Source organism: Enhydra lutris, unplaced genomic scaffold (genome assembly GCF_002288905.1).
Source record: "Enhydra lutris kenyoni isolate GAN:26980312 unplaced genomic scaffold, ASM228890v2 scaffoldscaffold9, whole genome shotgun sequence".
NCBI classification, from domain to species: domain Eukaryota; kingdom Metazoa; phylum Chordata; class Mammalia; order Carnivora; family Mustelidae; genus Enhydra; species Enhydra lutris.
In genome coordinates, this window is record NW_019154093.1 from 26,900,483 (window position 1) to 26,928,082 (window position 27,600).

A 27,600-nucleotide genomic window follows, 5' to 3' on the forward strand; every position below is an offset into this window, starting at 1 on the left:
TGACTTATCCAGTCCTTACCATAAAGCCAGCCACTAACTAGGCTAAGAACTTCAAATACATTACCGAATTTACGAATAAGAACAAAATGATGTTGGCACGGTTATTCTTCCTATTTTACAAATACAGATTCCTAGGACCCACTGGAGGCACATCAAACCCAAATTTTCAGAGGTGGTGCCCAGAAACCTGCATTTGAGATCCAGCAATCTTAATGTGCTTCTACATCTTCAGAGCTGCTACTGTGAACTCTTTCTGGGGAACAGTTTCAATTAATAAAAAAAAATAATTTCAATTCCAAAAATAACAATTTCAATTAACCTGGGCTGCCTTGTGCTTAATGACATATAAAGCCCCCAAATAGTATGAAATACCCCAGTGACAAATACATAAACCATTTAGCTGAGAGTGAGACTGGCAGAGATGTTGCTTTAGAGAAAGGTGTCTTTGGGGGCCCCAAGAGGAATAGGCTTGAGATATAGAAAACGGTCTGGGTTGAAGGAGAAGGACACAGCCAGGATTCCAAGGAAGCCCTGGCATGTGGTCAGACTGCAGCACCTTAGCAGTGAGAGGGACCTGAGGCTCCTTCACATCCAAAGGTTTTCAAACTATATTCCAGAGACCCTAGGTTTCCTTAGATATCACCAAGGAACAAGGTAGAAGCTGAACATTCAGGGTTTGAGCTTCCCTCAACCTCTCTTTTAACTGTTTTGCATAGTGGGTTTGCTCTAGAATTCTTCAAAGGGAGGGGATAGGAGAGACAGGAAAAGTTAAAGAAAGGAACTGGCACAGACGACAAGCGCACACATGCTTCTCGAGCATTCGTGCACCCAGTGGAACCAGTGTTAACATGGTGGATACTAACATTAATACACAGCTCTGCCTGCCTCTGTTAAGGGTCTTTGGTTGCAAGCAACAGAAATCAGCTCCAGCTAACTTAAATGAGTCGTCAGATTCCCCAGAAGATTACTTAGGGTAGCTCCAGAATGAATCAGAGAATTAACAATCAGACTTTAAGGTATGGCAAGAACTGTGAAGCTCTAGGAATCAAAGTAGGAGGAGCTCATGGACTGACTTCTTAAGACCAGCAACACAATGATTCTGCTCTAATCACTGAGTCATTCCGCTCAAGAACGCAACACCCAGAAGAAAGCTAGAGTCTGACTGGCCCAATCTGCATGATGCTCACTTACACCATCACCGTGGAAGTGTGGAAGGGCTGATAGCAGAGTAGCGTTGAGAAAGGATGGACTGGGACGCCTGGGTGGCTCAGTTGGTTAAGCAGCTGCCTTCGGCTCAGGTCATGATCCCAGCGTCCTGGGATCGAGTCCCACATCGGGCTCCTTGCTCATCAGGGAGCCTGCTTCTCCCTCTGCCTCTGCCTGCCATTCTGTCTGCCTGTGCTTGCTCTCTCTCCCTCTCTCTCTCTGACAAATAAATAAATAAAATCTTAAAAAAAAAAAAAGAGAGAGAAAGGATGGACTACCCTCCTAAGCAAAGCACGTGGGGGGAAGTGGGGTAGTTCTCCAATGGCAAAGGTGAGTATTGTTACAAAGGAAGGTAGGATAGAGGTTGAATAACTGAAAGAGCAGCTGTCCACTGGATTTCCTACAAAGAGCTTAGTTTCAAAGGGCGGTCTTGAAGATACATATTTTGTGTTCTGCCCAACAGCTCCCATGTCTGAGGCGTTCTATCTACTACTGACCCTGCTCTCCTACTCTAACTGTGACATGAGTAGACACTGGTATACTCCCTACCTGGGATGATGGCTAGTATGTTCATCACCTTAGTCATGGTGATTGGTCCTGGGAGAAGCGCCTGACCCATTTCAGGCCTATCAGGAACTCTCCTTGGGATATGTAAACTTGAAGCTGAGTCCTCAAGGATCACTGGCAGCCATGCATTCCCCTCTCCACTCAGGAAGCTACTCACAGAGAATGAAGACACAGAGTTGAGAGACAGAGAGAGATGTGGCTTTATTTGAGCCTCAGGCTCTTGTTGTCTGAGGCTAAATCATACCCTTGCTTGTGTCACTATGACATAAGAAAACCTACTACTCTCAACAACAAATAAGCTAAATACAATACTTTTTCTTGATCCAAGTTCAATGTGAGATTCTATCATTTGCCGTCAAAAATATCCTCTGTAATTTAAGCGCATAAACAGCTGAACACCAGAGCATCTTTGGGACAAATGACAAATTTGGGACAAATGACAAATGACATTGGAATGATCTGGTGTTTAGAAGAGGGACAAACCACATGCATAATTCTATTAGTTCTCATTTTCCAAGCACCTAGATTGAGTCAGGCATGCTAGGTACCTGACATACATTATTTAACTTACTTTTTGTACCATTCCTGCAAGGTCATATTATCCCCATCTCATAGGTAAGAAACAGAGGCCAGAGAAGTTAAGTGACTCATACACAACTGCCAAATGGCGAAATCTGGATGAAAATCTCACCCTGAACCACACTTTCCTTGTCCTGCAGCCAGAAGCACAGAAGCACTCTTTATTCTTTCCAACAATGGGCAGTTCTCCTAAGAACTTACCCCAAATTACAATCAAATGTCATCACCGGCCCCTTAAACATAGAAATCTTTAAAAAAAATTTTTTTTTTTGGTTGAGTCTACATTTGACATTAATGATCACTTCATCATAGCCCACTATTGTTTAGGATATTACTGAGGAGTGGAGTTTGCAAACATATTTCAATAGTGCTTCGACCCCTCAGGCCACCAGGACTGTTGCATTTCTCTCTGTGTACAGTTTTTACAACTTTCTATTGTTCATTAGGGTAAGAATTTATAAGCCTGACACCTTGAACAGGGAAAGGCGCATCACTCTCTGTGAGTTAGGGCCCTTCTGGGAGAGTAGATTGGGGGGCAGTGTGCTTTGTGCAGGAGGTGGGATGCATGTTATTTGTAGTCAGACCCTATCACCACTACAGTATAGTCTTCTCTGCAGGTGCAGATGGCACCCCTGGGTGGAAGAAGCAGTGTGTCTTAAGTCAGAGAAGCTATCATTTCTGCCAGGCTCTGGCTCTACCCAGCTGTGTGACCTTGGGCAAGTCACTGCCCCTCTCTGGGCCACCATCTTGCCAAGAACAAAATAAGAAGGCTATTTTACATCATCCTATCCTGTCAAACCTTCTCCATGAAATGCTGTCACAGCACAAGATGTTCTGTGAAAAGGGAGTTCTGGGATCAAATAAACTTGAGAAAAGCCACATTCAAGTCGAATTGGTTTTATTATGTTACTAACAGTTTCCTAGAGGCTTTAATATACTATTTTTCTCATCATTATTCTGCAATAAATGATGTAGTATTTTCCAGAATTTTTCTCCCTTTGATAATGAAGGATCCTGATCTTCTATCCAAGAGCAACTTTTTTTTTTTAAAGATTTTATTTATTTATTTGACAGACAGAGATCACAAGTAGGCAGAGAAGCAGGCAGAGAGAGAGAGAGAGAGAGAGGGAAGCAGGCTCCCTGCCAAGCAGAGAGCCCGATGCGGGACTCGATCCCAGGACACTGAGATCATGACCTGAGCCGAAGGCAGTGGCTTATCCCACTGAGCCACCCAGGTGCCCTCCAAGAGCAACTTTTAACATCCCACAAGGCATGGTGTTTCCTTGGAACATAATTTGGAAAACCTTGAATCAGAGGTTGTGTAAATGTTCCTCTGTGCTTTGTACCACAGAAAGCCCTGTTCTTTACCTCAGTGCCTGTCCTTGTCTCACTAAATCCTATTTTTCTGGTGCCATCCTAGACCTATTCATTTCTCTCCATTTCCACTGTGGCTTCCCTAACCCAAGCTCCACCATTCTTTGTCTGTCTCCCCATCCCTACATTCCCCTCCTCTTTCTTTCCACCTCCTGTCATCTTCCTCCCTTCCTCCCTCCCTTCTAACCACTCTCCATGCTTCCTCTCTTGCTCTGTCATCCTGCCCCCACAAAGCAATCAGAGGTCCTTAGGACACTAGGCCAGGTCCTTGATGGCTTAGAATGCTGTAGTAATATGGTACTGTACTTGACATAAATCCCAAGGCCTTATAATGGCCTACTAGGCTCTACACAAATCTGGACCTATCCTATCCCCTGATCTGATGCTCGTGCCACTCGCAACCTCTCTCTATTCTGCAGCCACAATGTTTAGTAAACCTACTGTTTCCTCTGTCCAGTACTGTCTTCAGATCCACACATCACTTACCTCTTGTAGGTCTCAGCCCAAGTATTCACTCTGACTTCCCATCGCGGGTGTCCCCATACTCCTCAGGCAATCTTTTATATGTGCCCCAGTGTCTTCCTCACAGAAGTGTTGACATATTTATCGCCTATGCCCTCTCTGAAGGAATGAAAATTCCTTAAAAGCAAAGCCCTTGTCTGCCTAGTTCACAGCTACATCCCAAGAATCTATAATAGTACTGAACACGAGCCAGACACTCAGTAAATATTTTTCCTGTGAGTGAATGAATGAATGCATCAGTGAATAGTTCCCCAATAGACACGAGTTCCTTGAAAACAGAGGTATGTTCTGTACTCTTTCAAGTTCCTACTGTGTGATCCCAAACCTTTCTGAGGCTATTTTCTTGTCTGTAAAATGGAGATAAGAGTAGGTACCCCACAGATGTATGATGAAGATTAAGTAGAACTTTTAATATGTTCCTAGCAAAAGTGCCTGGCAAATATGGCAGATCAAAATATGGATGACAATTTACCTCTATGTGATTATTCATGGAATCCACAGTTTCTAGGGCAGTGCCCAGTACAGAGTAGACTCTTAATAACTGTTTGCTGAATGAATGAATGAATGAATGAATGAATAGAATGAATGATTGTTCTAACAACGCCCCAGTCAAGTAGATATATGAGGCACCATGCACACGCTCTCAAAGTCTGTCACAATCCCTCCAAGTAGTATAATCTAAATCTGATCCCCTAAACAGAGAACAAAAGCCTCTGGAAGGTCGTGGAATACTCTTTCCCTGAAGCTCTTAAAAGTAGAGACAAGCCACTGCTCTGAGATACTGCCCTGCCTGTGAGAGGAAGAATGGATGAAATGGTGATGGACTTGCAGTTAAGTACTACCACACACCAGGTGTAACTATTACACATGCTCCCTGTCCTCACAGACCATTGGGAGAAACAGGCATTGGGAGAAACAGGCAAACATGCAAGGCCAGCACAGGAGGGTGAATGCTGTAGGAGCTGTGGTCCTGGCACGGAGGGGGGTGGGGGTCTGAAACAGATGCAGGAAGTCAAGAAATGCTTCCTGGGAAACGGGAACCCTCTTACACTGCTGGTGGGAATGCAAACTGGTGCAGCCACTCTGGAAAACAGTATGGAGGTTCCTCAAGAAGTTCACAGTACAACTACCCTATGACCCAGCAGTTGCACTAGTAGGTATTTATCCAAGCAATACAAACATGATAATTAGAAGGGGCACATGCACCCCAATGCTTATAGCAACAGTGTTCACAGTAGCCAGACTGTGGAAAGAGCCCAGATGCCCATCAGTAGATGAATGGATAAAGATGTCTATATATACAATGACATATTACTCAGCCATCGTAAAGAATGGAATCTTGCCATTTGAAATGATGTGGATGGAACTAGAGGGTGTTATGCTAAGCCAAAAGAGTCAGTCAGAGGAAGACAAATACAGTATGATTTCACTCATATGTGGAATTTAAGAAACAAAACAGATTACCATAGGGGAAAGAAAGGAAAAATAAAATAAGAGGAAAACAGAGAAGGAGGCAAACCGTAAGAGATGCTGAACTCTAGGAAACAAACTGAGGGTTGCTAGAGGGAAGTGGGGGGCAATGGGGTAACTGGATGATGGACACTAAGGAAAGTGCTTGATGTAATGAGCACTGGTGTCATATGTAACTGATGAATCACTAAATTCTCCTTCTGAAACTAAAAGAAAGAGAGGAAGGAAGGAAGAAAGAAAGAAAGAGGAAGGAAGGAAGGAAGGAAGGAAGAAAAGGAAAGATAAGGAGAGGTAAGGAAAGGAAAAGAAAAAAGAAAAGGAAAGGAAAAAGATATTAAATGTTTCCTGGAAGGACTGATGCCCTAGACAAGAGTAAAGAATGTGAAAAACTCAGCAAAAAGAGCGGGTGCATAGGATTTTGGTGAAAAAGGACCATGTTGTTGATTGGTTCAAAGGTACAGGGGAGAGGGACATGGTAAGGATGATGCAAAGGAGCCTGGCTTGGGCAATCAGTGATGAGTATTGCCCAAGTGAATGATGTGCCTTCCAAACTCCTCCATGTGACTGGCTAGGCTATGACTGGTGTCAGACCTGAATTATTTTGCCTTTAGCAAATATGGAGCTCTTGAAAGTCCCAGTTTCTCTCTGCATCCTCCACTCTGCCATCTTGAAGTGACTGTTGCCAAGAGCTGAGCATGAATAGCAAAACTTCAGTCTAATGAGAGTGCAAGAGCATGGGTACATGTTTGTGTCCGGGAATCCCTGGGGGGTTCTTGTAAATGAAGAGCTCACTTCAATGACCCTATCATGGTAATTAATATACTCCCAAGCAGACTGTGCTGCTGGAAAAAAGATAAGCTGTGCTCAAACAGGGGCAGATGTGATGCCAGGAAATTTGAACAGTCCTTAGAAAGTATAGAAGGTCCTTGAAGCATGGGGAGCATCAGTAGATAAGAAGGCTGTTCTCAGAAGGAGTTTTCATATACCGCTTTGGAGCTGACAAAGCACTTTCATAATCATTATTTTATTGAATCTCCCAAGCATTATAACCATTGAAGATGACAATATTTGGGTAATATAGGAAGGTTCCCCCCAAACTGAAAGACATAGATTGAATTTCCATGTCATTATTCATAGCAGGTATACAGGAAAGGTATACCAAGCCTGAAGGAGTAAAAAACGGCTTCTGCCATTACGATAGGAAGGAGGATTGTCTAGTCCAGAATGGAAAAATGTTGCCAGTGCTCATTTGGATACTACCCACAGAGAGATAACTAGAAGTAACCAACTTCTAGTATTCCAGTCTCATTCCCAGGATATCCCAAATGTGGAGATGGATGCAGAAAATGGTCAACAAAGTACAGCACACAAGCCAAGTCTGGCCTCTTACCTGTTCCTGTAAATGAAGTTTTATTGAAACACAGCCATGCCTGTTCTTTTATGTATTGTCTATGGCTGCTTGCACATAATGATGGCAGAGTTGAGTAATTATAAGAGATATCATATAGCCATAAAATCTAAAATACAACCCTTTGCTGACCCTGATGTAGAACATGATACAGCAACACACCCTGTTGAGACTTACTGAACATTCATTCTTAACATTCTTTTCCCTGGTCACCACTATTGTTACAACTATGCCAGATGCTCATGGTTGGCATCTGCTGTAATTGGTTTATGTTGTGCCCTCCTGATTGTTAATTTTTAAAAATAATATCCCAATGATAGAGGCAAGAAAGGTAAATGTTCAGTTTCCCAACCTTCCTTATAGTCAGATGTGGCAGGATGACATATTTTCAAACAATTAAATGAAGGCAGAAATATGCTGAACAAATTCTGGGAAAGCTTTAGCTTTCCTTCCTTCTTCTTTCCTAGATAGTAATAGGATGCCTGGGACTGAGGCAACCATTTTGTGAACAAGAGGTAGAGAGACAGAAAGATCCTAAGTCCTTGGGGGCATCTTTGAACAAATGAACCAATGTTAACAACTGCCTATATCCAGGCTTATTCCTAGCTGAGAAATAAAAGATTCTATTTGTTTAAGCCACTATTATTTGGGAGCCATGTTTGGTGCTACACATTCCCAACTGACACCATCACCAGGGGTCTCCAGTATTTTAGGTCCCATTAGCAAGGTCATTCCTGTAGTATGAATGTTATACCAAGCTCTTCCAATATCCATTAGACTCATGTAACTCCCTTGATCTGCTTCAATGCTCACCACCTAACATTTGATTAGAACTTGCCTGATGAATGGGCTCTGAGTCAGAAATAGAAATTCTAGTCCTAGTTCTGCCACTGATTGGCTCTCAGTCTCTGAGCATTCTTCTTGCTCTCCCTAGATTTTCAGCTTCTTTATCTGTAAAACAAACAGGTTAGACTTCAGTTTCTACTTTTTTCCACCTGTTCTATCATTGTATAATTTAGTCTTAATTCTAAAACTGCATAAAGAAAGAAGGTGGCAACTGTAAATGAGCATTAAAATAATGGTGAGCTTCCTGATGATTGTGTGTGGGTTGATGATAACATAACTCATTGTTTCATAAAAAGAAAACTAGAAACTTAAAAGTGGACAGTTCTTACTAATGGAAAATTCAAAATATAAAATTAAAAACTTACAAGGAAGACAAAAGACTGTGTAAAAAATAATGCCTGCTCTGGTGGTCTTCCAAGCCTTCTTTTCAGTAACCCCCAAAAGAGCAGTACCAACACTAGGAGACTCATTTGCTTCTTAAAAATGGTATGTTCAGGGCACCTGGGTGGCTCAGTGGGTTAAAGCCTCTGCCTTTGGCTCGGGTCATGATCCTAGGGTCCTGGGATCGAGCCCCACGTTGGGCTCTCTACTCCGCAGAGAGCCTGCTTCCTCCTCTCTCTCCCTGCCTGCCTCTCTGACTACTTGAGATCTCTGTCTGTCAAATAAATAAAATCTTTTTAAAAATGGTATGTTCATCTATCGATTGATATGAATAACATGTGAATTACAACTTTCTTTTTTTTCCATTAAGACAAAAATAATGGCCAACACTTAATAATCAAGTCAACTACAAATGCACACCAAGTATGTTTATTTGTTTCTCGCAAAATTTGTTTCCTAACAAAACAAAATAATTGTCTGTACAAATAACTTGTATGCTCAGAACTTTATACTTAAGAGTATTTTAATCTACTTTTCATTTGGTCTTCCTGAGAATATATGAAGGATACAGAATCAGAATACCCCATGATACTATCCCATGTTGCAACATTAGCCCATGTTGCAAATGATAAAAACTGGGATTCAAAAAGCCTAAGTGATATGAAATGGCTGCCCAGGTTAGGTTCAGGACTGAGACTGAACCTCAACCCATTTTACTCCATGCCCAGAGGTCATGAACACAAACACCCCGTCCATACCAGATATGAGGTGTTGCTCGCGTCTCTATCCAGGCATGTCTGGCAGGTGACACTCTCCAAAGTGATCCAATGCCTCACTGGCTGGCTTCCAGGCAGCAGCTCTGGTATATTTCTGTTTCTACTGTTGTCAATGAAGCATCAACATATTATCTCAAATATATAGCCCTGACAGCAAGTTCAATGCTTTACAATAGCCTAGTAATGGCAGATTCCAAAAAAATTAAGATTAGAAACAGGAAAATGAAACAAAGTGGAAATGAAAGATATGAATGGATTCTCGGTCTAAGGAATCAATGAAGGATAACTATGGTTCATTATGGGTCTCTAGGTCTGAGCCTGACTCTAAATACCAGGCTATCACACAAATATTCCTTGGTTTCCAGGTCACCACTCTCTGAGCCTCTCATTCATTCAGTCATTCACTCACTGAGCAACACAGGAGCAGAGATATACGAGACTTTTGTCTGGATGGGCTATAGCACATTCAGCTTGAGAGAGCAAGGACTCGGGAGGCAAAATTAGTATATCTTTCTGTGCCTTGATTTCCCCATCTTTAATGATAGTCATAATGGTGAATACTTACCAGAAAATAACTTGATGCCAGCCACGGCTCTGAGTGCTTTAAATGTATTAGCTCGTTTAATTCTTACAACAAATGAGGCAGGTAGGCACGATTTTCCTCCCTTTTTACTTACAGACAAAACAAAAGCAAAAAACTGAGGTGCCAAGAGGTAAAGAAACTTGGCAAGGCCAAGGCCACATATCTAGGAAATGGTTATAGTCTGCCCTTCAGAACGCATGCTCATAACTGCTACACTATACAACGTGTAGCCAGTTTTATCCAGCAGGACTTTCTGCTCTGATGGAAATGTTCAATATGGTAGGGTTTGGGCCCATAGAGCTAGTTCAATACATAGCCATTAGCCACACATGGCTATCAAGATCTTGATAGTACAAACAAGGAACTGAATTATTTTATTTTATTTTATTTTAATTAGTTTAAATTAATTTAATTAATTGAGATATAAACAGCCATACGTGGCTAGTGGCTATTGACTGCACAGCAGAGCTCTACACTGCAAAATGCAGATAGTAATGTTATATTCATTATAGGCTCAGGGGCTTTTGTGCAATAAATGTCCGTAAACTGCTCGGCACAGTATTGGTACATAATAGCACCCAATCTGTGTGAGCTACTATTTAACGGTAGTAGGCATCGAACAAATATTTATCTATAATTTCTTTTCTGAACTGTAAAATCTAAAAAGCTCTGAAAACAAAATTGTGTGTGTGTGTGTGTGTGTGCGTGCGTGTGTGTGTGTGCGTGCGTGTGTGTGTGTAACTCATTTTGGCAGCAATTCTAAGCTGATCTGAATTAATTCAGTGGTACAAACTGACCTGAACTGACAGAACACTGCTTAGAGGGTTTATTTGTTTTATTTATTGCCCATTTTACTGCAGAAATATTAATGTGTTTGATTATGGTGCTACTCCAAGTCTGGCAGGGGTGGTACACAACCTGTAATGTATGTATCATATTGGCTCTCTCAGATCTGAGACATTCTAAATTTCGAACACATACGTGACCCCTAACATTTTAAATAGGGGATCACAGACCTGCATTTGCATTTCTATACCGGCTTAGCTACGATGGACAGAGTAGAGAGAATGGGGCTTGAGCTGGGGGCCTAAGTCCTTGGTAGTATTGCTATAGGAGAAGGGAAGCAGTCATTCCCAGGCAAGCTGCAGCAGAGTTGGGCTGGAACCACCCCAAGGGGAGCAGGCAGACCCAAGAATGGGACAGAGGGCAATGAATCTGCTTGGTAAGATCATGTAAATAGTCCTGCAGGGAATGGGGCATGAAGTTCTTATTTATTTAGTGACTTAGCTCTTGTAGAAGCTCCTCTGGGACTCCAGGCTGATGCTGCACAATTACTGCCTTTTGTACAGAGCCAGCCTCTGGTTCTTTCTCTTCATCCTCACCCCATACTACCCCTGCATTCCAGAATGGCAGGGCTTCACACAAAGTGGGCCTGCCTTACGCATCTCTCTCACATATTGCTGCAAATGTCCCCTGCTAACCTCATCCTTGAGACCATAGAGATCTCACCCCGAAAGTCAGTGCAATCAGGCAGAATCTGTGCTTCGCGGTGTGATTTGGGACAAGTCACTTAGACTCTCAATCCCAGTTAGCTCATTCATAAAAAGGAGCAGTAATATCCCTTCAAAGGGTTGTTAGAGAAATGAATAATGCACCTCAAAATGTCTTAGGAAAGTGCATGAGGTACTGTAAGATCTGAGATCTCAGTCTCCTCTCGGTGGACCTTATTTTATATACATGTAGTCAGTATCTTTATTACAGTAGAGAAGAAGAACCATGGCTTTGGAGTAAGCCTAATGGGCCTTATACAAGCCTACATCCCTGGTGAGCCTGCTTCCGCATCTGTACAAATGGGAATAATGCTTCGCTTTCATGGTAGCACCCTAAAAGAATCAAAGGGATACCAACATATTTAGAGAGCCCCATACAATATCCGGCCCATGGTGGATGCTTTTGTGCCTTGTCTACCCTTCCCTTCCACTAACAAGCCAATAACAATAAAAACAAAACAAAACAAAAAAAAAAAAAAAAAACCCTGATATTTTCCTTTCAACTTTGGCTGCCTAATAATTCCTCACTAAGAATGAAGGAATTCAATACTGAAATCAATGAAGAGCCATGTGGCTCTTCTTCATCAAAATCTAAAATGGCGACGCCATTGCCTGCAGCCACATCAGAGAAAGCACAGGTGCGAGGAGCAGCCATGGGACAGAGTGCTTTTCCGAGTTACCTTCTTCAGAGAAGCAAGAGCCTGGCAGAGCTGGCCTCCGTCTTTAATGATAGGATATAATTCCAATTTCACAACTTAATTATGACTGAATGAAAAGGACAGCATGAAAAACTAGGTGTAAGGTAGGGAGTTTCATCTCGTTAGGTTCACTGACACCTCATTAGGGACTTTGAAAAACATTCTGCTTCCAGGCAATTTTGCTACTATCTCAATTTTTTTCCACGTTTATCTGGCTCCATTTATTTGACTTGACACAAGTAGGAAAATGGGAACTTTGATTTTTTTTTTTTTTATTCAGCTTATCAACCAGCACTTCTAGTTCCCCACTTTGAACTGCAAGGTTCTTTCTCAGGTTATGATATCGATACTATAGGATCAGAGCTGCCAGAGTAATCTTCCAAAAATATAAGCTGGATCATGTCATGTCCCTGTTCCTAATCTTTAATGGTTGCCCATTGTCTATAGGATCATGTCCAAACACCAAAACGTGACATTCAGGTGCCTCAGACCCCATTTCCTTCCTTCTTCTTTCAAAATGTCTATCCTGGCTATTCTGGAGCTACTTAACATTCCCCAGGAACAACAGAAAGTATGATGTTCATGATACCTCCATATTCTTTCTCAACTGCCCTCACGACCAATGAAAAAACACTCATCTCTTAAAATTCAGTTTAAAGATTCAGTTTTCTATCAAAGTTTTTTGTTTTTCCCAGTCAGAAAACACCCCCTCTTTCTTTGCACTGCCAGTACAAAGACTCTCAGTAGATAGTCGGCGGCCCCTGTCTGCCTGCCCCAGCCACCTGTGAGCTCCTTGAGGACAGATCCTGGCTGTGGTTACCTTCTGTTCTCTACTACTACAACACATGATAAGGTAGGTCCCAACGAGTTGTGAGATGTGTGAGAGGCTTCCTCTAAGACACCAAAATTGGAAAAAAGGTAAAGAAACACATATTTCAAAACAAATAAGAGATCGAACACTTCTCCTAACAACATCCTTCTTGCTCCTTTCCTTGCTCTCTTGAGTAGAAGACAAAAGGGTCAAGTTAAAGTTAGAACATGGGGAATTCTGCATTTCCATGAATTCTCCCAAAGGTGTGAGTCTTGGGTGTGTTGGAATAAAAACAAAAGGTTTGAGAAGTGCCATCTTGTAACACTAAGTTAAGTCATGCAATGATATGATAAATCCACAGAAAACAAATCGCGGTTCTTGGTCACCTTCTGAGGTCTGGGATTGTTTTACTTAACTCTGATGTGCAGCACTGTTCACTGCACCACACCATGGCCAAAGGAAGAAAAATCTGATGACATCTGGAACCAAAGAGAGTATGTTGGTCTCCTAAGTACTGTGCACAGTTTATTTATTTGGAAATTCTGCCACTACTGCATGTTAAACCAACTGTGGACCTGAATTAATTGTTCCGACATGGCAAAGGGATTTGGAGTTAGGAGATGTGGGTTTTAATTTCCTGCAAATTGCTAACTGTTGCGAAACTTCAGGATGGCTTTTGGCAAATCTCTTCTTTGAGACTCCATTCCTCAACTGTAAAGCAATAAACTTTAAAACTGTAGAGCAATCCCCACCTTGCGACTTTGTGATATGGATTGATGAGATGATGTATACAGAAAAGTGCTTTGTTAATCATAAACTGTCCCATCAGTAGAAGTTAATACTAGTTGTTGGTATTAGGAATTGCCTAAGGGTAAAATGCATTCTCACATCAGGATCATTTGTAATTATAAAGGCAGTTTCATACCATGGTACAGAGAATGCGCTTAGGAGGCTGACCTCCCTGTGTTTAAGAACTGGCCCTATCACTGGCTGGCTAGGTAATCTTAAGTAAGTCTCTTGATGTTCTTATTCTATAAAATGGGGATGAGACAGGATGTTTGTGGTCATTATTAAAGACTAACGCATTTCTGAAAGATAGAGACATACAAATGATTAATCATAGCAAAGTAAGGATTGTATCAAATATAACACAGAAATTTCAGTGAGAGCATCAAGGAGGGAGTAAGTTTCATCAAGAAGCTGGTTTTGGGGACGCCTGGGTGGCTCAGTGGGTTAAGCCGCTGCCTTCGGCTCAGGTCATGATCCCAGCGTCCTGGGATCGAGTCCCACATCGGGCTCCTTGCTCAGCAGGGAGCCTGCTTCTCCCTCTGCCTCTGCCTGCCACTCTATCTGCTTGTGCTCACTCTCGCGCTCTCTCTCTCTCTCTGACAAATAAATAAATAAAATCTTTAAAAAAAAAAAAAAAGCTGGTTTTGGAGAATGAACAGAAATTTTCAAGAAAAAAAATTTTCAGGAAATTTGATTGGGAAATAACACTCAAAGCAAAAAAGAATAGCAAGTGTAATAAATATCAGAAACAAAAATGTCTTAAAATATCAGTTTCTCTTCATTCTGCTTTCTTATATATAAATTGAGAATAGAAATGTCTGCCTTTCTCCTATTTTTCTGAGATGTTCTGAAGGTGTGTGAGATCATGAATTCATACAATTCACCCCAAGGCAGGAAGAATTATACACACTCAATATGGCCATCCCCTTTCCTTAGCACTAGGCTTTGACTGGTAACCACAAGGGCAGGTAATCACCATGACATAATTTAGGCCCATGGACAAAGGACTCCATAAGGATGGAAAAATTTCTATCACTCTTCCACTGACCTCAGTTGCTTTCATCAAATGGATTAGGATATGTCAAGACATTCAGAGACACAAGGTACAGATATAACATGGTCTCATTATCTCCTAGTCTTCCTGTGGGCATGTTTTCTTAAGTCCCTACTCCACTGGAGAACATCTTTAAAAACAGAATCAGAGATAGAATGTTAAACTATAACAGAATTTTCCAAGCAGAAACAATTGGTGATGGGATTGGGGGAGGAGGGAGATGAATAATAGTATAAGTAGGTCAAAAGAAAAGTATTTTGGGAGCTCTCTCATTCTTCTATCAAAATGGAAACATTCTACCTTGACAAAGCTCTCAGGTTTTAGGCAGCCTTGTAATTTACCCTCTATAGAAGATACAGTTCCCTTTGTTCTGTGAAGTCATGCTGTGTTGAGTGACAGGACATGCATAGAGCCCAGGTGCACCCTTCCCAGCTGTGTAATCCCAGGGAAGGCATTTAGCATCTCTGATCCTTAAATTTCCCATCTTGAAATTGAAGGAATGACTAATCCATTAAGTCTCTTTTCTGGCTCTTAGTCAACTCATGTCTGAGACCCTGTTCCGTGTACTGGGGGAGGAGGAGGACACAAGCTGGACCACGTTCAGCTTGCAGTCATTCATGGGGGGAGAAGCCTAACAGTCACCAAACATCTACCACGTACAACACACCGTGCTAGATTCTTAATATCTGTGTTCTCATCTTAACCATGACACCAGTCCCATGTCACACTGGAATATCAGCAGGTCATGACCCATCCCAGTCACACCTCCAAGTCCAGACCAGTTGAGAGATCCATACAAAAACCAGATGGAGAGCAAACTCTCAGCTTTATTGCTGATGAAGCTGGATTGGAGAAAATGCCAGCATGTGACCAGAACCAAGTCTCCTACAACTTTCCCTTTGCCTAACTCCCTTGCAGAGCAATCTTCTGCATAAAGGCTTAAGAAGAACCAGTGTGTCCCTTAAGCAAACAGATGGAAAAGTGAACTCCCAGACAAGGCTGAATGCTCTGTGACAGTTCCTTTGCCCACATTCAGTAAGCAGGCAAGACTTTCCTGGTCTATGCAGAGGCATGAAGGAGCAAGCGGAGAGAGAGCAGGAGTTTTCTGCTCCTACTTTTCCTTTCCTGGTGATGGATTAGAAGCTTCTTTCCCTGTGGAAATTGTGGCCCTCCTACAGGATAGGCAGCCCCCACAACTATGATTAGACATGTTGACAGGCTCTCCACAGGGCCAAACTGCCTGAGGTGACCCAGCGAGGAAGCGGCAGGACCAGGGTTTGTACTCAGGTCTCCCAAATTCCTTTCTCTTCCCACTGCACTAAATGAAGACATGTGCACACACACGCATGTGCATGTGCACACACACACTCAATCTTGGTGCAAGATAGTGTCATGAGCATTACATGAATGATAGAAATACCATAGACTATTTTAAAATGTATAGTGTAAACATCTAGTTTTTCATAGTAACTTGTCAATTCAGCTTTTCAGTTACTGTGAATGTACATGTGTATATAGAATGTGAGCGTACATACATATATGTGTGTATATATACATATGTATCTATGTTTGTGTGTTTATGTGGCATTACCTTGTAGTCCTATAGCATTGGGAATATAATGGTCACTATGCTATCAGACTATATATATATCATCTTAGATTACTACATATAATACACACCAGACCTTATTTATCGAGGTTCACGAACTCACATGAAAATAAGCAAATTTTGATTTAAGCACCAGCACTCTAAAAAGTTACCTTAAAAAAATGTTCTTTCTACCATATGTTACTCTCACCCCTACTGCCCTAAATATGGTTTAAAAAGTCAAACTGTTATTATCAGTTACCTCCTACACAGGTCTGCACTGCAGCACTGAGTCTCAGGCTGCAGCCTGTTAGAGAAGTGATAAGCTACCTGTGGTCTACAGGGCCATGCCTTGTCAGCACACATGTCCACCTGAATAATATTGGGCTATCTGCTCTTTTCAGTTTGCCTATTTTTGATGCATTATAGGCAATGGGCTTGATAGTAAGAACCATCAGATAAATGATTAAGTATTGGACACTTGATTTCTTTTTTTTTTATTTCTTTTTTTAATGTTCAGTTAGCCACTATATAGTACATCATTAGTTTTTGATGTAGTGTTCAATGATTCATTAGTTACATATAACACTCAGTGCTCATCACAGCACGTGCCCTCCTTAATACCCATCATCTAGTTATGCCACTCCCCACCCCCTCCTTTCTGTAACCCTCAGTTTGGTTCTTAGAGTCCAGAGTCTCTCATGGTTCATCTCCCTCTCTGATTTCTCTCCCTTTGGATTTCCCTCCCTTCCTATATGGTCCTCCGTGCTATTGCTTATGTTCCGCATATGAGTGAAACCATATGATAATTGTCTTTCTCTGCTTGGCTTACTTTACTTCACGTAATCCCCTCCAGTTATATCCATGTCGATGCAAATGGTGGGTATTTGTCATTTTTGATGGCTGAATAATAATATTCCTTTGTGTATATGTACCACACCTTTATCCATTTGTCTGTTGAAGGGCGTTTCAGCTCCTTCTACAGTTTGGCTATTGTGGACATTGCTGCTATGAACATTGGGGTGCAGGTGCCCCTTCTTTTCACTACATCTGTATCTTTGGGGTAAATATCCAGTAGTGCAATTGCTGGGTTGTAGGGTAGTTCTATTCTTAACATCTTTAGGAACCTCCATACTGTTTTCCATGGTGGCTGTACCAGCTTGCATTCCCACCAACAGTGTAAGAGGGTTTCCCTTTCCTTACATCCTCACCAACATTTGTTGTTTCCTGTTCTGTTAATTTTTCCCTTTCTTACTTGTGTAAGGTGGTATCTCATTGTGGTTTTGATTTGTATTTCCCTGATGCTGAGTGGTGTTGAGTATGTGTCTCTTAGCCATTCCAATGTCTTCTTTGGAGAAGTGTCTCTTCATGTCTTCTGCCCATTTTTAAAAAATTTTTTATTTCTTTTCAGCCTAACAGTATTCATTGTTTTTGCACCGTACCCATTGCTCCATGCAATCCATGCCCTCTCTAATTCCCACCACCTGGTTCCCCCAACCTCCCACCCCCCGCCGCTTCAAACCCCTCAGATTGTTTTTCAGAGTCCATAGTTTCTCATGGTTCACCTCCCCTTCCAATTTCCCTCAACTCCCTTCTCCTCTCCATCTCCCCTTGTCCTCCGTGCTATTTGTTATGCTCCACAAATAAGTGAAACCATATGATAATTGACTCTCTCTGCTTGACTTATTTCACTCAGCATAATCTCCTCCAGTCCTGTCCATGTTGCTACAAAAGTTGGGTATTCATCCTTTCTGATGGAGGCATAATACTCCATAGTGTATATGGACCACATCTTCCTTATCCATTCGTCCGTTGAAGGGCATCTTGGTTCTTTCCACAGTTTGGCGACCGTGGCCATTGCTGCTATAAACATTGGGGTACAGATGGCCCTTCTTGTCTTCTGCCCATTTTTTGACTGGATTATTTGTTTTTTGAGTGTTGAGAAGTTCTTTATAGATCTTGGATATCAGCTCTTTATCTGTAGTGTCATTTGCAAATATCTTCTCCCATTCTGTGGGCTACCTCTTAGTTTTGTTGACTGTTTCCCTGGCTGTGCAGAAGCTTTTTATTCTTGGAGTCTTCTTATATTTTATACCAGGAAGCAGTCTAGCATAATAGTTTAAGACTGTATACTGTACAGTCAGATGCCACCTGGCACTTTTTAACTATGTGTGCTTAGACAAGTGTCTTCACCCCTCTGAATCTTATTTTCCTTATCTATAACAGAAGAGTAATAATGGCACATTCCTCATAGGAGTGCATTCTAAAAGTTAAGTGAGATTAATCACATAAATAGCAATATGCCCAGCACATACTAAGCAGTTAGAAAGAATATGATCACTGCTATTATATAAGCAAAAAATACAGTGACAGTGGCTCTGAATCTAGGTTCAACCTGTCATTGTTTATTATTTTTACCACCACTACTACTATTATATTTGAATTAAGAGGGACTCAAGACCTGGTTTTCTCATTTTTCTGATATATTTATGTGGTTAAAAAAATATAAAAATTATAAATAGTGTAGATTGAGGTATTTTATTAGGGATTTGCATTGAATGAAATATTAATTTACTCAAGACACATTTAGGAGTAAATTCAACAGTCTTAAACAGCACAGAGGTTCAGTACTATTAGGCATGGGTTTATTGTGTTGGATGGGCTTTGCTTACTTGTTTTGTTTTTAATTAGCTCAGTGTTAGAAACACACAAATTTTAGTCCCATTTGAAATTCAATATATATAATCCTTGGCTTAATTCAATTCCTGGTTTCTATAAGTTCTTTATTCTTTTAAGAAATATCTATGAATAACATATGAATGATAATACCAGCAATAAAATAACAATTATACATATAATTGTTATTTTGCATAAAATAACAATTATATATGTTATTTTATATATATGTATATGCACTTTTCATAGAACTTTAAATACTTTCTTTTCTATTGATTTCCATAAGGTACATGCATCTGCTACACTCAGCCCAGAGTATAGACAGGAACACTACAGAAGTGAAGGAATAAAGAGAGGAGAGCCTCGCTTATGATAGCACTGTAACCTAAGCTGTGGGGGAGGCTAGCGAACAATCTAAAATCTGGATCACAAACCCCATGAAGAAGGGAAGGTGATAGGCCATCACCACAGAGGAGCCAGGGGAAAGAATGTGAGGTACTCAGAAAACACTTGACTCAATTATCTAAGACCTTTCCACCCTCTAACATTCTATATCTCTATGAATAAAAGCTTTCAGGCATCACACTAATTGGGTCTGGAATGAAGTCAGTCTAGCCTTTTCCCACAGAACATGCTATACAGAAAGAAAAAGCCTCCAAGGATCTTCTTGGAATAGCTGTCCTGCTGTTCCCCTTCACTAGACCAGGGACAAGGTTCCTGTTGAGGTAACAAGAAGTGAAGAATGGAATACACCAGCCCCTTGACACTTCTAAGCTCCCCACCAGACAAGTCAATCTCCCATTCTCCCCACAAGATGGGGGCAGGAGAAGCCCACTGAAGCTCAGCTTGAGCCCATGAGCTTTCCAGAACACTGAGAAAACAAAACACAGCAGCTCCATGACTACTCATTTGGAAGGAACCCATCTTTTTCAAAACATGGGTCTTAAAAGTGGATTGTCTACTTTTGCTTTTATTGCCTTTGCTTTTTGTGTCAAATCCAAAAAGTCATTGCCAAGATCGGTATCAACAAGCTTACCCCTTATGTTTTCCTCTAGTAGTTTTATGGTTTCAAGTTTTACATTAAAATCTCCATCTATTTTAAGTTGATTTTTGTATATGGTAAAAATAGGGGTCGAATTTCATTCTTTTTCACGTGACTGTCTGGAAACAGGATATGGAAGAGATGCCTGCACTCCCATGTTCATTGCAGCATTATTCACAACAGCCAAGATATGGAAACAACCTAAATGTCCACAACAGATGAATTTATAAGGAAAATGTGCTATACACACACACACACACACGTATGTATATATATATATATACATATATGTATATATATATATATATATATAGCGGAATATTATTCAGCTATAAGAAAGAACATCTTGCTGTTTGTGACAACATGGATGGAATTTGAAGGCGTTATGTTAAGTGAAGTAAGTCAGACAGAGAAGATAAATACTACATGACATCATTTATATGTGGAGTCTAAAGAAAAAAAAAATCAAACTCATAGAAACAGAAAAACAGTAGAAAACTGGTTGCCAGAAACTAAGGGGTAGGGGAAACGGAGAGGTTGGTGCAAGGATACAAACTTTTAGCTCTAAGATGAATAAGGTCTGAAGACCTAATGTAAAACATAGTAACTGTAGTTAATAACACTGTGATAGATAGATGATAGACAGATAGATAGATAGATAGATAGATAGGATTGTCTTGCTCCTCTCCCTCTCATGCAGGCAGGGATATGAGAGGATCTGCACACAATCAGCATGAGAAGCACAACTCTAATCAATCAGTGTCACCCTTGGGGGGAGATATCTACGTTGTTTGCTATTTTATGTCACTGTGGGGTTTTTTGTTGTTGTTTTTTGTAGGTTTGTTTGTTTTACAGAGGATACAGTACCTTCACTTACTTTCTTCACCACCTGGCGAACTCCTATTCATCCTTCAAAACCCCACTCTAAAATTACAGTTTTCAGGACTCCCTTCCTAATGCTTAATCTGACCTGTCTGGCTTGGATGTACTCAGTTTTATTTAATAATCTCTGTCACAAGGTCCTATCTATCTGTCTACCTGCTCCTTTCCCACTCTGTCTCTAGCTCCAGGAGGATAGGGACCTTGTCTTACCTCTCTCTCCCAGCAGGTTTCCAGGGCCCACGTATAGTAGGTGTTATGAATGTTTTCTTTCACTGATTCATTTATTGAGTAATTGAGCAATTAGTTGATTGATCTTTTTTAGTTTTCAGAGATCTTTTATCCTCATTGAAGGCTCTCGAGTGCTTTTTGAAATTACAAAATTGCTGGACAAATGAGGAGCATCCAAGTAAGTGTAGGTCACTCTGTCAAGTCTCCAAGTGTTCTCCTTTGATCTGTCTATACTTGGCAGCCAGGTTCTGCAAAAAGACATTGGCATGGTGGTTTGCGAATGCCATTATTCTTCACAGGCTGGTAATAAGCAACATTGCCAATTTCATCCTTTGGACTTTTCAGTTCCCCCTTTCTTCAAGTTCTGTGCTTCTTTCCAGGCTTACTTTCTCATCCTTAACACACTCAGGGCCTTCAACCTCAACTGGCTTCTCAGACCCCTGGGGTTGTGATTCCAGCTCTATGACTAACTAGCTGCGTGACTGTGGGCATGTCATTTTCCTCGCTGAGCCTCATTTTCCCTCATTGTCAAATGACGTAGCATGGAAAATGACAGTCTATCATTGAATCCAAGCCTAGGAGCCTAGCCAGTAGAGGGGGAACTAAGGATACTGACTTTAATGTAGAGTGGAGGGCTAGAAAAGTCAGGAAGTATGAAATGTGCTGTCTGAAACCTGTACTCCAATCTCCTCTCTCATCTTCAGTCCTGTCAATCATCTAAGTCTGTTTCTCTGTTGAGGACAATACATTATCTCCCTGATAGGGCTGTTGTAAATCAAAAGGGATAATGTGTGTGAAAGAGCTCTGGAAACTGTGAAGTTCTACAATCATTATGATCTCTCTAAAGCAAACCATACATATCAAATGAGGGCGCTCAATGTCTTAAATCATCATTTACAGAAATGCATTCATGCACCTGGTTCTGTGAGGTATTTACAGGAGCTGAAGGGGTAGGGAAAATAAGGTTCTGTGGATAAATCAATTTAAGAAACAATGGGATGACAAAGTCAAATGAGGTTTCTTTGCCGAGAAGGGCTCTGCTTTGACTAGCTACAGTGCACTGAGTCTAAAAAGTAGAACGTATTTTGCAAGGTTTCCTGCTCTTTTTTGGCCACAGACTCTTTTTGCTTTATAGAGCATCAGTTGAGCATATTTTAGGAAATGCTGTGTTAAATGAAAGGAAAGACATGATGTGGGAATTTTGGATGCTGCTAGGGGTTCAGAGGAGATACTCTGAGCAGATGAGAGGAGCTTTCAGCTTGTTTCTGTATCTACCCCAACCCTTTGGGAAGATAGTCATAAGCTGTAGAATGCTGAGGAGGGTTACAACTTAGAGTCAGTACTCCTGGGGTGCAACCCTAGCTCTGTCACCAACTCCCTGTGTGACCTGGGGCCTTTCTCTGAGGCTTAGTTTGCTCATGTATAAAATGCAGGGCTGGACAGCAGGAGCATCAGGACCACCAGAGACCAGTCAGATGTGCCAGGATCACTGAAACAAAGTGTTTGCTGAGGGGAAAGAGAAGGATGAACAAGGCAGCATGCATATTTGATGTCACAGAAAAACCTAGCCGTGCCCAGCTCTCAGATAACTGATTCAGGAGCAGGTCATCTGGAACTCAAGGTTCACTGATAATAGTGCCCCAGACAGTAGAAACAGAGGTAAGCATGCAGGCAGCCTATGAAAGAAGACTGCTGGTTGGGAGGGGGAACCCTCTCGGCTAGCTACCCATTTTACCTCCTGGCACTTCCAGTGTGAATTAGACATCACTTATTCTGAAGCTGGGGCTTCTTCCCAGCTTGCCTCAGTGTTTTCATGTGTCCCACACCCCCACACCCACATGCTGAAGGTCCACAGTTTATCAGAAACCAGGGAGGTCAGTGTCTGATGGCCTCCCAATACTCAGGGCTGCATTAATGCTGGACCACACAGAGAAAAAGCTGAGTTCACTATTCACAGCCATGCTCTTGAAATATCAGATTTATAATGTGTAGAGGTCTTTCCCAAAGTTTCACATTTGCATTTTCTACCAGTAATAGAGTGAAAGCATTAGCTGCAAAGCAAGGAAAACCCAGAGGCTGGATGGAATTCAAATCCATTTGATTCAACAAGTGCTTTCTGAACATCTAGCAGGCAACGGGTAGCTTCTCTGCACAGAGCAGAGGGTAAGGAGGGGACTTCATTTATCAGAGTTATCAAGACCTATTACCTTCCTGACATAGCTTTCTCTCTAATCCTCACTACGAGGCATTTGGTGACACCATTTGACAGGTAAGGGGGACTGAGAAGAAACTGTCCCAGTATCACAAATAAATAGAGAATCCAGAATTTGATTCTAATATCTGTCTGGTTCTAAAGTCTGAGTCTATTCCCACTAAAACCAAGCTGCCTTACTAGTCATAGATGACAAGGAAATGTTGTGATCCTCAGAAGCTGATGAGCATATGGAGAGGTGACATAGGACATATAAGACAGAATAGTGAGAGATGCGTAGAAGTGGGAGTAAGAAACTGTGTATGTTTGTCTACTTTGATTTCTGGAAAAAAAAGCCAATAAAACTAAATGTCTGTATAACTATTTCTATTTTTAAGACCAGTTAAGAAATACATATAAATACATATATTGATCTATTTTCTACTCCACAAAGTCACAGAACTTCAGAATATGATCTTACAAGAGGCTGTATAGAAAATCTTGCCTAAGTCCACTGTTTTACATATAAGAAAATGAATCCTCAGAAACCTAAAATAACTTGCCTAGGGTCATATAATAGTACGGAACCACAAAAGTTGGCCTAGAACCTGTGTCCCTGCTTCTTAGTCTACCACATATCTCATTGCACTGCTTTTCAAACTTTTAATAAGCCCAAGAGAGTGAACTTTTCATTCATATTCATCCGTCACAGTCTATCCATCCATTTCACTGTCCATCTATCAGTCATCTTTCATCCATTCATCCGTCTATCCATCTTCTATCCATCTGCCTTCCATTCGCCCTCCATCCATCCACCCACTATCCATCTATCCATGGGTTTGTCCTTCTTTTAGCCAACTCTAGTCAAGTACCTACTCTGAGCCAGGTCCCAAACCATACCTAAGTTTACAAGCTTTCTACCTGTTCCAGTAGCATGTTCTTAGCTCTAGACTGAACCTGTGCCAGTGTTCTACTCCATAGTAGCAGGCTACATATCCAAGTGTTTTAAAAAAAGAAAAGAAAAGAACAATATACTAGATGAAAGGAAAGTTCTCCATGGCTTGGACTTCCCAGTATTTTCAGGCTGAAGTGCCTCCAGAGGCATTCTGGTATTGAATTGATGGCATATGTGTGTATTTGAGCCATGGATTATGGGAAAGTGATTGCCTGATATTTGGAGATTGGTCAAGAACTGTAGCCCTAGCTGGCCTAAAAAAAATATTTTCGTCATGATAACAATAATACGATTTCATTTAAAATATGCAATGATGAATGTTGGCAAAATTTTGGCCTGATTATATTTATCCATTCATAAATATTTGTTGAGCACCACTGATGCATTTTTATTTGTTTTTCACTTAATGCTTTAAGGTAGATATTAACATCTCCTCCATTTTCACTTCATGGATGCAGAAATAAGCTCAGACAGGTATGCACCTTCCCCAATGTCACACAGATAGTTAGTAGCAGAGCCAAGATTTTGACCCTGGACTCTTGGATTTTAAAGCTCAAAGTAGATTAAGCTGCCTCCCCAAACAATTTATACTCCAAAGGAAGAAGGAATAATTCCTTGTTATGGCATTCAGAGAAGGTCTCACAGAATAGAATTCCCACCAGTAAAGATGGAGGTCTGAATGTGGAGAAAGCCAAAAAAGGGCCTCTCCAGGAAGAGATACGGCTTGAGCAAAGGTACAAAAACAAGGAAGCATGGGCCAGGTTCAGAAAAAAAACGTGGGTTGTACTGATGGAGAACTGAGCTGGGGAGAAGTAGGCTAGGGACATGTTGTATATGATCTTAATCCTATGAGCAATGCGGTGCCCCTAAAGGTTTTTGAGCAGGAAGATGATGCAATAAAATCTGTGCTTTTAGGACACTCACTCTGCTGGCTAAATAGTTTGAAAGTTTAAAGGAAGAAGACCATTTAAGAGGGTAATGTTTGAGAGGTTCCTCTAGAAAAGAGGGAATGATGGAGAGAACAAAAAAGAAAGAGAAACATGTGAAGAATGTTAAAGAGGTTGGATGCATGGGCAGGTGGGTGGATGGATGGATGGGTGAATGGATGGATGGATGGATGGATGGATAGGTAAGTGGATGAATGGATGGGTACATTGATGAATGGCTGGGTGGATGGGTGGAAGAGTAGACAAGTGGGTGGATATATGAATGGGTGGATAGGTAGGCAGATGGATGAAGGGATGATTACTTGTGTTTATGCTGCAATTTACCTATAGGAATATATTTCCCTTCCATTGAATTCTACCTACAGTGTGTATAATTTTGGGCTCTTCCCCAGTGAGACTTCAATAACAACCAGGAATTGCAGACCTGGCAGATTCTGCATCATTTTATTTTCTGGGTAGAAGGGCCAGAACATGGAAACCTCTCCACTTATCCACTTCATATCACCTTGAGATTCTTCTGTCAAAACCCATGATTTCATCATGTTTTCCCCCATTGCCAACTTGACAAAAATGTTACTTCTGCTGTCATTTATGACATTTGCTAAGCACTGTACTAAGAGTTTAATATGTCTGTTGTCTATGAAAAGTCTAAACTTGGCTATCAGGCTTAATTTGGTTTGAACCCAGCCAAACAACTTCACTCTGTGACCTTGGACAAATAATTGTATTCAAATTATCTATAAAATGGTGATAACACTAATTCACAGAGATGTTATGGGAATTAAATGAGTGAAGACACATGAAGTGACCAGTACATAGTAGATGCCCCAAAAATGGAAACTATGCTATTAAATAAAATCTTCTAATCCCTGTAATGGGGCTTTTGTTAACTTCTTTCTCAAGGACCATTTGATTCCTGGGTTCCCTTAAATAGAGATTCCCGTGATGGCATATTTTGTACACCTGAAAGATTAGTGCACCTCACACACACTCTACAACATATCCACAAATTTAATGTCCCCTCCCCCGCCTTTTTTTTTTTTTTTTTCAATTTTTGATCTCTCTTGTCTCCAGTTCTTTCTCTATCAAGGCAAATTCTCATTGTTTGGTTAAGAGGCCATATAACTCTCAATAGAAGAATTATACTCTCTAGCTTTTGCAAGTGTTCTACAATGAATTAGGTCATGACTGTCTTCTTAGCACTGACATTAAAAACTCTGCTAAGTGCCATACTTAGCAGAGTTTGCAAGAGGCAGTGCCATAACCAGGTATCTGTGTGCCCACAAAGGGCTGGCATCTGCAGCATTTGTCTTCCTCCATCACATGAGGAACACCACAATAATGAAAATGATAGAATGGCCTTAAAACATGGTAATAAGAAGGCAGCACGGACCAAGGGAAACTGCTCGCCTGTTTCATGAAACTATTCATGCTCTTCCCTCTGATACCAGAAGCTATTCCTCTGGCTTCTCCTCTGGCTTCCTTCTGGAGTTCACAGGAGAACTGAAAAAACTTTCCAATGATATCTCCATTTCAGTGTTTCCCTATTTAATGCCTGTCTTCCCCACTGGCCTATGAGTCCACAAAGGAGGACACAGTGTTTGTCTTGCTTATCCCCGTATCCCCAAGGTCTGGTAGAATTTCTGGCACACAGCCAAGCCATGTATTATTAAATGAATGAATACATGATTGACTGAATGAATGGAAAAGTGATTAGTGAAGGAGACAGTTAAGCAAACAGATAATCCCAGTGTTAAATGCTGTGCTAGAGGGAAATATAAAGCAGGGAGGGGTTCCCAGCAGAGGGTCGCTGCAATGGTATGAAACAGTAATGGAAAGGTATTCTAGGCAGAGGGAACAGCCTGCACAAAAGTGTAGAGGTATGGTATGTGTAACATGCACACTCAGAAAATTACCATTTGTTTGAACTCAAGGAAGTACCTTCTACCTTCTTTTCTCGGTTGAAGAAGAAGGTTGACTTTCCTGTTTGGTTTCACCCAACTCCAGTAAAACACACTTCCACTCAGTTCTCAAAACATGAGTGGCTCTTGTCAGTCCCCATATAATCACTCATGTTCCCCAACCCCTGTCTGCCCATCTAAACCTTGACCAGCATACACAAGCCAAGGCTGTCACCATTCCTTCAGAAGCCTCCCCTGTGGGCTCCATGCCCTGACCGAGGTGGCCTGGATTCCTCCTTCACACCGCTGGCTTGTCCAGAACAGGGTGGACAGCTCACTCTCTTCATCTTCCTGGCAAGCTCCCACCACACCTCATCTCTCCCGCTGCCATCAGGCTGCCCTTCATCCTGCAGTCAGATGCCATGAAACAGAAATATGATACCAGGAGCGTTAAGCTTGTGTTTCTGAAAACAGTTTTCATGGAACAGTGAGCTAAGCATATGATTTTTAGAAGGAGGGTTTCCAGATGAACTGTTAATTCCATTTTTAATTTCTTTGAGGTTCCCTTGGGGACTG